Here is a 15,689-nt window from a genome sequence, read left to right on the forward strand (position 1 = left end):
CATCACCACCTCCCTCCTTTCTCCCCCTCAGGCTGAGAGGAGGAGGGGATGTGAAGGAGAGAAACGTGTCTGTCCCATTAAATCTAATCGCTACAAAGATTGCAGACACCCTGCCTTCACAGACCAGACAATCCCCCACCTGTTTGCCTGCATCCAAAAGATTTCTACTCTAATTTACCCCTCCTCTCCTTTCCTCCCCCCCTCCACTTCTGGATGGAGTTCATTCTCATTACATTTTTCTGTCCAACACATTTGCTTCCCCAGCTTGGGAGTTGCATGAAAGGATTTCGATCTGTGAAAGGATGAAATAAAAGGAAGGGAGAGATTTAGCCCTCTCCAGCCTTTTTTTTTTCCCCCTTGTTTGCCTTGTCATGGAGGCAGTAAAGTAATAGGAAAATAACACTGATTCCCCCAAGGCAGCTGCGGGACTGGATGCTGTTCTCACGTATAAAGGAACTGCATGCTGTTCTCCGGGTGCCCTGACAATGCTGTGCCTTTCAGGCCTCCCCCACCACCTCAGATCTTGATTTGGCCATGTCACTGGCAGCAGGAGGGCAGAATCTGAGTCCTCAGAAATTAAAAATGCTTTAGAGGAAATAACCTGGAAAACCCCTCTCAGTCCTGCCTTCCCAAGGACTTTGCTCCTCTTGCAGTAATTCCTAAGAGACCAAATGCCTGAGTACAGCTGGGGCTGTGACAGTGGGTGACAGCTCAGACCCATCCTGGGGTCTCTGCTGTGAGTAAAACTGGTGTTTTTCTCTGGTTAGATTTGCAGCAGCTGTCCCACCCAAAGAAGTGCTGCAGGAATGCATGGCTGTGTGTGAGCCACCACCATCCTGGTGACAGGACACCGACTGGCACAAATCCCTGTGGCAGGGAAGCTGGTGGTGTTTCACCAGCCAGAGACTGACTGCCAGAGAGCTCACCCACAACCTTGCTGACCACAGCATTGGCATCTGGTTGGGGTTGGTGGCTCATCCTTCACACAGCAGGACAGCTGAATTCGTGCCAGGCTGCCGACACCTTTTGCAGTGCCAAAAGCTCTGGAGGATCAACAACCCACTGACCTCCTTGAGGATGCAAAGCTGTTGATATTTGCCAAACCTCAGGGAGCAGGCAGCTTGGTCAACACTGCCAGCCCCGCCAAGGCAGCTTGGGAAGCTGCTTGGTAGGAACTGAAGCTGAAGTAAGCAGTTGGCAGCAGCTAACTATTGGTGCAGTAGCAAGACGTAATTGATTTGAAGGCATGTGGAGCATCTTCTCGTATTGCAGGTGTTGAAGGAGCTCTGCTGCTCAGTAAAGTGGAAACCAGAGGAAGGAGTTAAGCAGCAACTGGGGCTCATCTCTCCCCAGCCTCTGTGTCCTCCCATGTGGTATCACCTCACACACTGAGAACAGCCCTTGCTTTTGCTTTAATTTCATCCCTAATCCCCTCTGAGTCTCCTAAACTGTCTGTTTGCTCTCTGCTAAGCCCTGGATGCTCAAAACACAAGATAAAACCCCACCAAACTGATGGAGTGTAATGCTGCCTGGCATTGCAATGTTTTCTCAGAAAACATTTTGGGGTCAGGTTCCAAGACACTCCACTGCCCAGAAGCCAGTCAAGGAGCAGCATTGCAGGCTCAGTCACCTCCTATTTGCTCCTATTTCCTATTTGGGGACCCTCTTCCTGGGGTATACAAATTAGCACAATCCTATGGTTGCTTTATTTTTGCACAGCTGGCTGAGGTGAACCACAGTCACTGGACAGGCTGAGATGCTGGGAACACGGCTCTGAAGACTGGAAGGAAAAAATCAACTCCAAAAGAGGCCACAAAAATAAAGCTCACGTATCATTCATAGTAGGCACCAGTGAAGAGACCTCAGTGGTGATTCTGCAATTCCATTAATGCCAGTAAAGTTAACATACAAAGAGGGCAAAGGACACAGCTCTTGCTCACAGTCTAGGGTGAAGCTGCAAAGGTATTAAGGATGAAAAGCCATAGTTAGGCTGAGTACTCTGGAAATGTTCAGTTAAAACTATTCAGAGACTTTGCTAGTGTAATACACTGTTAAAAAGAAGTATTTTCAATGAAGGGCCTTGCCAAGACTGAGCCAGCATCACTGGGATTTCATTTGGAAAGGAAAAAGGGACTTGGGTAGGAGGAGAGTAAAAGAATTGCATTTTAATCTATTTACCAAATCAATTTTTAACTGTGGATGAATTATTCTGGCTTGCACTACCTTTAAAACAGCATGTAGCATGTGGAATTACATTTTTTGTTTGAGGTTTTCAAATTAATTTAAGAACAAAGTTCAAATTAACTTATTATTTTAATCCCTTATCCTTCATGCTGTTTTCTTACCTTAAAATCAGAAAGAGAAATCATTTTGCTAGACCTATTACTTTTTGGAACTGACTTGGTTTAAAGGTCTCTTTAGAGCAGTTTTTGCCAGTGATGATAAACCTAAAATCAGCCATCACAGCAAGTTCCAGTTATCCTGATCTGTAATAAATTTGCTAAGAGGATAGCCTTAAAATGCCAGTTCATGTAAAGAATTGAGAAAATCAGCAACATAATAAATATGGGAACAGAATGAGCCACTCAGCCTTCCTGCAGGCTGTAACCTATTCAGAGATCACATATGAAAGCTCTTCTGACAAGCAGAGGCTTTAAAATGTGCCAATAACATCAGACAAGTTTTCAAGATTGTTGTATGAGTAGATGGAGTTTTTTGAATATATGTTCTGTTTTCCTTTTGTCCCATTACATATTGCTACTTCCCTTGTGAAATCCTGTACTTTATTCAAGATCATCAGTTCTTCTACTTATTATCTCGTCACAAATCCCTTGATTTTTAATCCCTTGCCTTCCTACTGTTGGCAAATTAGGCATACAACACTTATCTTCTCTAAGTCCTGCCACCTCCATCCCTGTCTGGTGATAAGAGTCCTGCCTTGTACAGAAATGTTTTCTGGCATGGAGGCTCCATGGAGACAAAGTTCTGCTTTCCATGCAGCCAAGGACAAAACTTCCAGATTGCCATGAGGGATGGTGAGATTTTCTCTCTCTGATAAGAGTGGAAAATCAGGTGGGTTCTCCTGTCTTGGAGGAGTTGACAGAGGAGGGGAGCAGGGAGAAACCATGTGACAGCAGGTCCTCCTTTAGGGCAGCAAGGTGGGCAGATGTCCTTCAGAGCAATTATCAGCACAGCTGCAAAAGGACAGGCATTACTTTTTTCCAGACAGTCCGGTACAAAGCTGCTGAATGTATTTTCCACCTGTGTCCTTCACAGGCAAATTCCCTTCTTTTTGGAAACCATCCACAGCTTGGAATTTTTCATCTCTTCATGTGTCTACATCTCTGTAAACCACCTGCTTGGGTCCATGTTTAAGTTCTGCTGATATCAGACATGCCTTTTGAGGGGTGTAAGATTATTTGGTTAAATCAAGCCAGGCTTGTCTCAGCTTTTGTCATGTTTGACTAATTACCAGATTTGCTGGTAATAGGGAAGAGAAGCCTTTAGGAAGCTTTACAAAGGAAATACAGCAGATGGATGAGTCTTCATCACTGCTTTGTTTCTCATACTCCAACCACATGAGCATCCTTGAATGTGTGTGGGTGCCATGTGTATCCAGCTGTGTGTTTTAAGGGATTAATCTGACATAAAGCAGCCACAGCAAACACAGTAGGACACTGTTTCACAGCACTAATCCCCAGAGAGAAAAGCCCATAAATTAGGATGTGCTTCCCTCAAGGGTGAAGTAGACCCAAAAGGAATCCAGGAATGGCGTTAAGGTGCAAAGCACTGCTGGTCCTCTGAAGGCTCATTTCACCTGCCACTGGATATGGGGTGTTGGTGCAGAGATAAAAACAAGGTGCTAATATCTGTGGCTGGAAACATGTGGTCAGTTTGTGCATCCTCCCATCACAGCCAAGGCAGCCCTGGTAGCCATGAGGGGTACCCAGGCCCCCAGGCTGCTCTTTTTTCCACCCATTCGTTCCCTCTCCCTCTTCCTCTCCACAGCATGAATAATTACAGTCTGCTGCAATTTCGAAGCAATTATAGGGGGGTTAGCCAGCTCCATCAAGAGATGTTTTTTCCTCTTCTCCCTTCACAGCTCCATTCAACATCCCCAAGCACCACAAAGGAGTTTAATAACCCATAATGACACCTCAGGCCTCCACATCATTGCAGCCTCTCTAAGACTGGGCCAGCATCAGGAGGAAAAAAAAAAGAGATAATTAAAATCCTCACCTCTCTCTTAACTTCACAGCCTCCTATTATCTAGAAAATATGGACTTCTGTGCTCACGCTCTCTCATGACAGATGAGCCCTGGGGAAGGGGGGCTGCAAGCAGCAGAGATGTGCTAACTCTCCAGTCAGGGCAGCAGATGTTTTGTGCCACCCTGGCAGAAAAGCTTTGCCATTCCCTCCACTGCAGAGACAACCTCTGGGATGTGATGGGTCTCTGTGCAGGGGTTGTTCTTCTTCCAAGGCAAAACCGAAGGACTCAAGTGTGCTGAAAAAAAAAAAAAACCAAAAAAACCAAAAAAACCCAAAACAAAACAGAATCTATACCTTCCTGGAGATGGTGGAGTAGGGTTATGCAACCTCCTTCAAAGACTTTATGCCTCGGTGTGTGCCAGTACATTTTCACAATGTAGTGTGAAAATGCAGGAGAGATCTGCTCCACAGATGCAAAACAATGGCAGCAAAATGCAAATATCTGTGTCAGAGATTTCACATTTCAGAAGGCCAGATTAGCCTTTAGCTAAACCTGAGAATTTTCCTGCAACCCACCAAAAAATGTCCTTCTGCCCCCTATTTTGAAGCATAGAGCCGCCTGGTCTCATAACTCTGCTTTCATCTCCATGTTCAGATACAAAATTCTGTATTCACGTTGAACAAATCTTGCCTCAAAACCCATTGAATCACCACTCATTGGACAACAGTGAAAACAGAATTCCAGGAGGTTTTGCAGCAATCAACTCTTGCAAGGAAAATAACCTGATTTCCCGCAAAACAGTGAATTTTTTTGGGAAAGGATTTTCAAAGGGAACGGAGGCTACCTGGATGGAGGGGTAAAACAGCATCTTCCCAGGAACTGAGAATTTAGCCCTGAGTTTTCAGAAGCAAACCCAGCTCTCTGTTTCAGGAAATGGACCTGGAACAGGTGAGTGAAAAATTCAGAAATATTGCATTGATGATTCACCTGCTGCTGCAGAATCCAAAACAACCATCTTGTCTCAGATCAATGGGAAGCACTTTGGAGCAATTTTCTCTTTGGAAATGTGGGCAACAAGCAGAGAGTCAGGTGGCAGAATATAATGCACATCACTTGGAACATACCATTTTGAGGTGTTGTAAAATTAATTGATGACCTCTCTGGCCCACTGTATTTCAATTTGTGGACAATTTCTTTAACAAGATCATCAGGGAATGTCATCTTTGTGCAAAAAGGTAATTTATGTGTATTGCAACAGATTTTCTGCACTACTAGTACTTCTGATTTTAGTATAAGTCTATGACACTGAATATTTTACTCCCAATTCCTGGAATTGGCTTATTAAAAAAAAAAAAATTAAAAGTAACCCTTTTGAGAAGTGAGGGAAGATTGAAGAGGATTCTAGGAGCTCCCAGAAACATGAAAAAACCTTCAAGAAACAGCAGTTAACATATGGAGGTCTGGCAGAGAATTTTTGAAGATTGAGTTTGACAGTGAATTTGCTTTTTTCCCCCAAAAAAAACAGGTTGTGCAGGTAAAGAGCAGCCAGAAAACATCCAAAACATTATGACAAGAAGAGTCAAATGTCCACTGCTAATTCTATTGCCAACAACAAACGCAGAAAGCAGGGACTGCCTTTCTGACAGCTCAGCTCATGGCCGTGGGCAAGTCATTTGACTCACTGCTTTGTTTCCTGCCTTCTGCCACCAGACTGGTAATTGCTGTGACCTTCAGCTGTGAAGAACCAGTTAATGGTGGGCAAGAGATGCAGAAATTAATAGAAATATTTGGCTGTCACCTCCTTTCATTCCTCTCACCTGATGTCTGGTTGTCCATCAGGTCTTTGCATTGCTGAATGCATGTGGAAAAGGGACTCATGCTTGTTTTTCTCCAGACCCTTGGAAGTCCCAGCTCTAAGAGGTTTTCAGTGACCTCAATCCTCCAACTCTTCCTGTAGAGGAAAAGAGAAAGTTAAGGACATGTCCCCATCTTATTGCCAAGTACATAAAGTCCCTGTCCTGCTGTATTCACTCCTGAAAGCTGGCTTTGGGGAACTTGGTCTCTTCACGGCTTGTGACCATGGTGTCTGGCATGTTTAACCCTCTTGCTCACTCACCCACGCCATGGAGTAACACAGAATTTATGTAACTCAAAGCAGCATCACAAAGGGGAAAGACAAGCCTTGGTGAGGGACCCAAACTAAGCTCCCATTGCATTCTCAGGAGGAAACCTTCACTGTGTGTTGGAGTGGTCTGACTGTGGCCAAAGCTGGTGACATGGGACCTGAAGGGACTTCTGCCCATGATCACCTGTGATGCAAGACCTGTACTGCAAGGCTGCACAGTGCAGCTGGGATGGGTCTTGACCCTATATCTGCTCTTGGTGTCTTCCTCTGAGTGTTGTTTTCCCCTCAGTTTCCTGGCCACCCACCCCTGCTGCTGCAGCTGTGGAAGCAAATGATGCTAGAAAGAGCCAAGGGTTTTCCATCAGCACTTTGTCAGTGTTTGCCCAACACAATTCTTTTTCATGAACATAGATTTGACACAGATACATCTTCCTCCCCCTCCTCTTACCCCTCTTCTCATCATCTGTAATAACAGCTCCAGGTCAGCAAGGTGGATCAGCAAGATGCAGCTCAGTGCTACTTCCACGTGAACAGCAAAACGTCCACTCCTTACCCAGTCAGTTCCCTCTCTCCTCAGGCACTGGAAGATAAAAACCATCCACCTGTCAAACAAAAGGTCTGATATGATTTTAGCATTACGTGTCACACAAAGGGTCTCAGACCTATGAAAATGTCACCACATTGACTTCAAACAAACATTTATTCATTGTTCTGTTTATACACAGAAAGATGTTTTGCATTCAGCATAGAATGGATGAGATTTTTCACAAAGACACAATCAGTTCTCTACTGGAAACTATAATCATTTCACAGTGAACCCAGTGCTTTCCTGCTGATTCACATCTGCTCGGGTTCTCATCTGTTATTCCTAACAGGTAGTCATCAAGTAAATAAATACATGGAAAAGAGTATGAGAAAATATTTTCCTCTCCTTTTCAGAGGATAAATGTAAATGTATCATCCATGGCAATGTTCATTCCACCCAGCAGGCTTAAGAGGATGACTCATCAAAGCCCTGTGCTTCTCTTCTGGATCTTCAAGGTGTATCAACAATGTTTTATTGATTCACAGTCATGGAAAGTAAAGAAAGAAAAGAGTCTGGGATCTCTACTAGAACAATACATCTGACTTCAGTACTTCTGCCATTAAGCTCCTGGGATGACACAATGGAAAAGCATCTATGAGATTACTTTTCCTATCCTCCCAAGTGGTGGGACTGTCAACTACCCAGAGGGATCCCTATGGATATTTAGGTTCATACAGGTCTTAGTGGAGAACAAAAAGATCAATAGCTGAAAGTTAGGCAAAGAAGAAATGTTCAAGTCAGCAGTAGGACATGTATTTTTAATAGTGATGGTAAGCAAGCCAAATTGGCATTGGGAATGCCATGTTCACCTTTGCCTGAGGTGTGCTAAGCAGAACATGTACCTCACTTGAAGGCTGTGTCTGAGACAGGACAGGGTAAGTCTAGTGGGGATGGACAGCCTACGTGCTGTGCCAGAGGAGATGTGGCTGTGATGACCAATAGCCGAAAGGCACAAAGCTGGGACAGGGGAACCTACTGTCCCCAGCCAGGAAGCCCCAGGAAGGCAAAGTAGACCCCTCCCAACACCCACCAGCACTGCGTGGCTGAGGTCCTTGCACTAGCCAAGACTGGGCTCAGAAACCTCACATTTTTCTTGAGAAAAGACAGTAACAATACATCATCCCTTCAGAGGAAGTCATTGGCCTTTCCCTGTGTACCAGCTAGGAAAATTCATCTCTCTGCATCACTTAATGTGGTAGAAATTACGTGGTTTGAGTGCTCATCCTTTTCCCCTATCCCTATTGGTGCTGGCAGTGCCTGCATCAGGAGGTTCAATAGTACTCTCACTTATTTAATTTACATCAGGGACGTGCTGGATGGCAACGAGGTGGGATGGTCCAGGAGGAAAAGCACTACAGAGAAGAGGCTAAAAACTCCCCAGATCTTCAATGTTCTGTCTCCCTTCTCATTCCTACTTCCGAAACATCACCAGAAGCAAATAAATACCTTTATAGGGGGAGGCAGGATGTGATTTTCTCCTCTTTCTCATATTGCTTCCCTGCCTCTCCTGGGGATTTGCCTTCACCCACCTCCCTGTTCCCTTCCTCCCTACCTACGTCTGACTTGAACAGCAGCAGAAGCCTGATCATAGCCTGGAGGGATTTGCCTTGTGTCTTTAGTGGGATGGAGTTTGGTTTTCCTTATCTGTCCCCGGTAGGGCCATGTGTTTTTTCTCTGCTCCCCCTCCCTGCAGATGCATGTTGAGGGCAACAAGAGACAAGGGGTCCTTGTAAGTGCCTTATGATAATTGCAGAGCAGCGACTGCTCTGAAAATCTAAATTCCTCCCTGACATTTCCAGTCTAAAGCTCCCACTGACTCAGCTGCTGCTTGTGATATTTAAACAAGGATTATCTCCTTTTTTATTCTTTTTCTTTTTTCATAATGGGATGGCAGAAGGTTAGTTTAACACTTTCCTGTGGTTGGTTTGTCTGTTACAGATCCCATGCTCTTCAGGACTGGAACCAAACCTCTGCTTCTCAAGTCACTCATTTGGCATAACTGGGAGGATTAAAGGCTCCTGTCATAAAAAAATTAGAATCTTTCCCTGGATTGTCATATTTTCCAAATTTTCCTTAAGTATGAACTTCAGCATACTGGAAAATTTACTGCCTTGGGTGGAAAAGGACTCATCCCATTGCCTTCAGCACAACTGCACCTGACATCCTTCCAGGTGCCCAAGCATTCCATCTTACACCAGTTTCCTGTACACTGGAAAAGATTCCATTTCATAGTGATGCTGAGAAGCATCTCCACCAAGGCACCTCAAAGAAATCTCAGTTTGACCCCCAAGAGACAAAAGTGCAGCATCACTAGGGGAACAACAATGAGAGCTCTCCAGGAATTACCTGGCAGGCAAGGGACAGCACAGCAAGCGATACCACATCCACTCCCACATTAAAATGCTTAAAAAAAGGATCCAAAATGCAGAAAGTTGGTCCCCTTCATGACAGCACAAAAGAGACACCCAGCCCCAACTCTTGATTCACCCCAAGCAAGCCCTCCATGTCCTAAAGGATGCTCTGGGATACACAGGCTCTGGAAGGCTGCCATGGGGGTCATTATCTCAGGGTTGTAGGATGCTGCAGCCTCCTTTCCACCACTCAGAAACGGGAGCAGGATCAGTGGGGCCAATAACCTGTAATTATGGCATGCTCTGAGTCAGAGCAGCCCTTCTGGTACCCCACCATGAGCCAGAGGTTTATTCCTGAAATTGGCCGAGAAACTGGTGAGGATGGGGTGAGGAGAAATCGAGGGGAGAAGATGAGGGGGTTTAGACTGGGATGCAATCCCAGCACCACATCTAAGACCAGCTTCCTTCCCTTGTACTGGGGTTTTGCAAATGACTGAGCAAAATACAAGCGGTCCTTTCTGCTTTTCAAAGAGATTAAGGGGTTACGAGGTGGGGCCGGGACTTTCCCACACCCCATTGTGGAGGTTAGGGTGGGGTGGATTGGACAAATTTAAGCAGTGCAGATGTGCTTGAAAGCATGGAAGAGAGGGGCACACGGCCATGGGCTGGACGCAGGGAGGCTGAGGAAGGGACGGAGGGTCTGCCTGTGCACTGGCTGCCCATGGCACTGGCAGTGGCCCTGGGGAGTGGCAGGGGCCCTGATGTCTCACCACGTTCCCTATCGCGCTGCCGCAGTCAGGCAGAGCAAACATCCCGAAATGGAGCTGTTCCCCCTGCACTGCCGATAAGCAGCGCGGGCCGGGAGCAGGGACAGCTGCCTGTTTTTCCCCATGTTTCATGACAGAGGGCTGCTTTTCAGCCCTGGCAGCTCCTGGAGAAGGCCTCTGTTAAGCCCCTGTTTGATCAGGACCAGCACTGTTTGGAATGCATCCCTGCTGGGGGAGGATGACACCTTGGGGTTTATATGAGCAAATGGTGCAGAGCTGGTGTGGCTTCACTGTCAGTTTTGGGTCACCATCTCACCCTTGTCACCCCCCTTCCCAGTGCCAGATCCTCCTCACATGGACTAGGGGACATCATCCAGGGCAGGGGCAATACAGGCCATGCCACACCTGGGATGGGCAGAACACCTGCTCTCCTTCTGCTGGTCCCCCCCAGCCTGAGCACCTATTTCCACTCAGGGGGTGTCTCCATGGCAATTTGCAGCTGCCAGGCAGTGGGAATTGTGGCTGAAATGTCATGCTGCTCCCTGGTTTACTCCTTGAGGATAAAACTCCAGAGAAGGAGTGCTCTTCTCTTCCTGCATAGCTCAGGGAGCTGGCAGTGGGATATAGCTGTGCACTGGCTGTGCACAAGACCTCCTCTGCTGGCACTGTTCTCCCACCTAGAGAGCAGCAGGCAGCTGCCAAACCACGGTGGAAGCAGTGAAGCTTAGGCACAGAGAGATAATGGGGGCCTGAGTGCAAGGGTGAGACAATTTATCCTTAGAGTATCCTTCCCAGCTTCTTGTTTTCACAAACTGACATCTCCATCTGGTTCATACCTACTTGAAAAGCCTTCTGTACAAGCAGTTTTAGAGCATGTTCGGGGCTAGTCAGGTGAAAAGGTGTTTAGAATTTCTCTGTCAGGGAAATCCATGCTCCAAGATGGAAAATGTGTGGCATGTAGTTCCCAGTGGTCCGCTTTTTGGTCACCTGTACAGACCCAAAAAGGATCTGGAGGACTCCTCATTCCCAGGAAAGGTAGAATCGAAATGAGGTTATCCTCCATTCCCAGGGTGACATGTGACACACTGGGTGGCCAGATGGCCACGGTGCCCTTCCAAAAGACCTTTACAGGCTGAAGTCGTCAGCTCCAGCAAGTGACAGTGCAAAGTCCTGCAGGGGAATAATCCCACACACCAGCACCTACTGGGGGCCAGCTGTCTGGAAAGTAGCTTTGCACCAAAGGCCCTAGGGGTACTGGTGGGCCCAGCTGAACCCAGTCCCATGCAGCTGCTCTGCCTAAGCAGGGAACAGAACCAGGCAATCCCTTCTGTCCTCAACCTCTCTGCCATTCTGGCATCATCAGTGGAGAGAATTGAAAAGAAAAAAAAATAGAGTACCCCTTGAAAAAGATCTTCTTCAAAAGCCCACCTGAAACAATCCCTGCCCCCAAAAAATTTTAAAAACCCAAAAGCAAACAAAACGAATGAAAGAAGACAGTCTCCTTCCCTCCAGCTGGTCAATATACTTTTCAGTTTACTGGGAAAATTTTTATATAAAGACCACTTAGTCCCTTGTTAATAATAAGACACCTCACTGCCTCCTGATTGCCATGACACGTTGGAGTTGCTTCCGGATCACCCGTGGGGTTCTGCGCTCAGTGCCATCGGGTCCCCAGTGCCCATGGGGCAATCGTGTGGAGATGGACTCTTGGCAGGGCCAAGCGAGCACAGGGACAGGTGACTGGCTGCTGCTTGTGACGTGCCTGGTGGCCTGTCATCTCCTCTGGCACAGAGTGACTCAGTGCTCCAGGCTGGCCCCACGCTGCGTCATAGCCAGGGAGCCTTCCCCCACATCCTGCAGCCCTGGTTAGCACAGGTGGACCAGGACAAATGGTGGCTCACGTGATTCTTCAGAAGGTGGCTGTTGTTTGTCCACCACTGTAAGGGCTTTGGGGCTCCTGGAACAGGAAAGTGCTGCATTTCTGTTCAATAGCAGCATGAAAAGTCATATTCACAGCGTTTCTAAGGCTCTTCTGTAATCATGACACAAAGTACTGCTCCCTTCCCTGTCTCCCATAATGGTTGCTCCATCAGGCCTCCAACACAGGGTAAGTAAAACAGACTGTGTTTCCCAGTGATGCCTCACCAGCTCTCCTGATCTCTCTGTTATTCTCCTGTCTCACTGTAGGTGGTAGGATTGACCATGGGTAGGTCAATCTCTAGGTTTCTATTCTTGCTAGCAAGGCCTGAAAAGCAGACCAGAGTTTCCCAGAGCCCACAGCTGTTCAGGACTTATATTTCTGCCCACATCCCCACGTGCACGGCTGAAAGAAACTCCATTCTTGTGTTCCTTGAGAACTGGTGGCCTGGAGAAGTCTGCAAGATGTTCCTGAACCTGAAATCTCCTTCTGAGGGCCAACTTGCCTTAAAGTAGGAGGTAAAGCTGGTGTAGAAACCTACTGTGTTTATTTTGTATGCAAATCAGATATAAAGTCCCATAGCCATGTCCACCCTGCCTTTTGGTCAGTGCTATCAAAACCCTGTTAGGCCTCAAAGAGCTGTAATCAAAGACACATCCAGGATGAAGTGAAATCCAAACCATCCTCTCAGCTCCCCTGACTCACCATCCACTAAAGGAATTGGCCAAAAATGTTCCTGATGTTGCAAGTTTCTCCCTACCCTTTCCCTGGAGCCTTCCCTCTGCCCCAGGTGGCTGGTGGTCAGCCAGTGGTTGAACTGGGAGGCAGAAGGATGGAGCTGCTCCCGAGGGCCCTCATGCCAGGCAAGCTAGGCAAGCTCTGCCTTGGTTGGGGGACACATCAAAGGAAGGTTGCAAACCTTTGGCAGCACTCAGGCATGCTCCTCTCCTCCTTTCCACTGGCAGAGGCTTTTTACAAACCAGGAGATGTCCGTAAAGAAGAGGTTTCATGAAATAAGAGGGACTTGGAACAGCTTTCTGCCTTTCAGTAAATATTGTTTAATGGGTGGAGATGGGCGTAAGGGAGCCTGAAATCTCATTCCCCTGTTGAATTTCCAGGAAGGCAAGCATGCTGAGCCCAGCTGGATGCACAGCCCAAGCCCACAGAAACCTCCTGTGCTCATGACAGCATTTCTCCCTCTCTTTCTCCCTTCTTTTCACCCTTTTGATGGGATCCTGCTTCACTTCAGGGTGACTGTCTATAATCTCTGGGAACGGGCATCTGCCTTTCCCGCCCCATCAGTCCCACCTGCAGCCTGTGGATCTATCTTGACAGCAGACAAGGAACAGCACCAAAAACGAGCATGTCCCATGGCAGGGCAGGGCTTGCCACCTCCCCTCTCCCTTTCTCCACACTCAAAACCCAGGCCACCCAAAAACATTTCAGTTCAGACACCTGTATTGAAGTGACTGCTCTGGGCCTGATATTTGGCAAAGCTGGACACCCAGGTAACTTTTGAAAAATTACCTGCCTGCTGCGAAAAATGGGGCCAAAGACTTCACCTGAAACTGTTTCTATAAGGTCTTAAATCCCCTGTTCCTTTCAATGCATTTTTTAAACCTGCCCCTTCTTTTTTTTCTCTGTTGTTACTACTTTCCTGCTAAGTGGAGGCATGGGTCAGTTTTGCTTCACTGCATTTCTTTTCAGCATTAAATAGTGACCTGCTGAAGTGGCCCAGGGATGTGCTGGCATTTTGCAGCCTTTGATTAGGCAGCGGTCCATTTGCAGATGCTGAAGAGGGCTTAACCACTGTGGTTGTCAGGAGGAAGGGAGAGGCGAGGGAAGGGTAATTGAGGGTTTAGACAGTGCTTGGCTCTGTGAGACACCTAGCATCAAACCCAGGCAGGGCTATTGATCGGCCTCTCAAGTGGTCTGCCTCTCCTATTAGCACTGTCCTCGGCAAGGCACAGGATGTTGAAGAGGTATAGATTTTTGGTTGTGCTTTGTGGTGACACCGGAGGCAGGTGGAATTGGGAGGCACAAGAAAATAGCAGGACGTGATCTCTTTATGGGGAAAAAGATGGGGTTGTTGCCCCAGTGAAAAGGCAGGGCTTGGTGGTACCATCACCATGGGGGTACCAGTGCATCCAAGCTGGTCTGGGACAGTTTCACAGTAAATCCCTCTCAAATAATGTCGTCTTAACTGAAAATACCCCAAATTACAAACGGAAAGCTTTTCTGTTTAGGAACACGAGAAGTTAAAGTGCAAAGAGGAGTCAGTTGTGCAGTTTGAAACCATTGGAAACTAGCCCAAAAGAAGCACACTTGGTAAAGGAGGGGATGGAATCCTCTCTGGCCAAGGCTGTTTGATATCTTAACCATGGGTCTGAAAGAAAATGGTGGTGACTGATAAACTTTACAGTTAGGAATGACCTGGTGGTGCAGAGAATGCTGAGAAATCTGCAGTCTTCTGTGTAGTGTTTTAAGGTGGAAAACAGATTAAATAAACATTACACCTGTGCTAGACAGGGATGATCTGTACATGTCTGTGGCTGTCAAGCTGGCGTGGACTGTGATGAACGAGTGACCTCCTAACAGGATGCCCCATGAGGGCTGCAAGGTGCAGGACAGGGACCCGGAGTTGGAAAGTGCCATCGCAGCAGTGAAGAGATCCTCACTAAAACAGTCTCGCTCCTGTGAACTGCTTCCCTGGGCGAGTATCCCCAGCCTGATGTGAGGACAGGCAGGCTGTGCGAGGAGTCCGTGATCTGCTTCTCCACCTGCACCTCACACGCTTTGCCCAGGTGATGCTGGACAAAACCAGGGACACGTTAGTGACAGACAGGGCAGGACGGGATCCGTGCCTCAGTGTCCCCAGGGCAAGGAGGGCCCTGCTGCTCTGCTGCTGTTTCACCCTGGGGGAGGCGAAAGAGAGGCCGCAGTTTCGGGAGGTGCTGTCCTGGAAGGTCTCGGTGCTCCGCGGGGCTGTGCGGGGCGGGAGAACAGCGCAGTGCGGCGGCAGCGCACCGGGCGGCGCTGCGGATTCGCCGGCAGCCGCGGCATCCCGCCCTGGATCCCTCCCTGCTCCCCGGCATCCCGCCCTGGATCCCTCCCTGCTCCCCGGCATCCCGCCCTGGATCCCTCCCTGCTCCCCGGCATCCCGCCCTGGATCTCTCCCTGCTCCCCGGCATCCCGCCCTGGATCCCTCCCTGCTCCCCGGCATCCCGCCCTGGATCCCTCCCTGCTCCTCGGCTTTGGGTCTGCAGGCAGACCCGCCGCTGCCCCCGCAGCCAGTGACAGCAAACGCGAGCCCCTCTGCCAAAAGGGCGACACTCAGCGCAAGGGGCAGTGACAGCCCGAGCGGGTGCATTTCGGTCTCCCTGTTTTGGAGTTGCAGCTGATTTTGTGTCAGTGGGAGGGTGCAGCTGCAAAGCCCCTCTCCAGGCCCCCAGCAGCCCACACTCAAAGCGCTTCATGGTTTATTGCAAGATAGAAAGACATGGCTTTTTTCTTTTGAATGTACACACTGCAAACTGGCCATGAAGATGATTAGAGGGCTGGAGCGCCTCTCCTATGGAAACAGGCTGAGAGAGTTGAGGTTGTTTAGCCTGTAGAAGAGGAAGTTCCAGGGAGACTGTAGAGCAGCCCCGCAGTCCCTAAAGGCAGCCTGCAAAAAAGCTGGAGAGGGACTTTTTACAAGGGCATGTAGCAAGAGGACAAGGGGGGAAATGG

The sequence above is a fragment of the Lichenostomus cassidix genome, chromosome 5, assembly GCF_008360975.1.
Source record: "Lichenostomus cassidix isolate B80296 chromosome 5, HeHo_3.0, whole genome shotgun sequence".
In the NCBI taxonomy this organism is placed as follows: Eukaryota; Metazoa; Chordata; class Aves; order Passeriformes; family Meliphagidae; genus Lichenostomus; species Lichenostomus cassidix.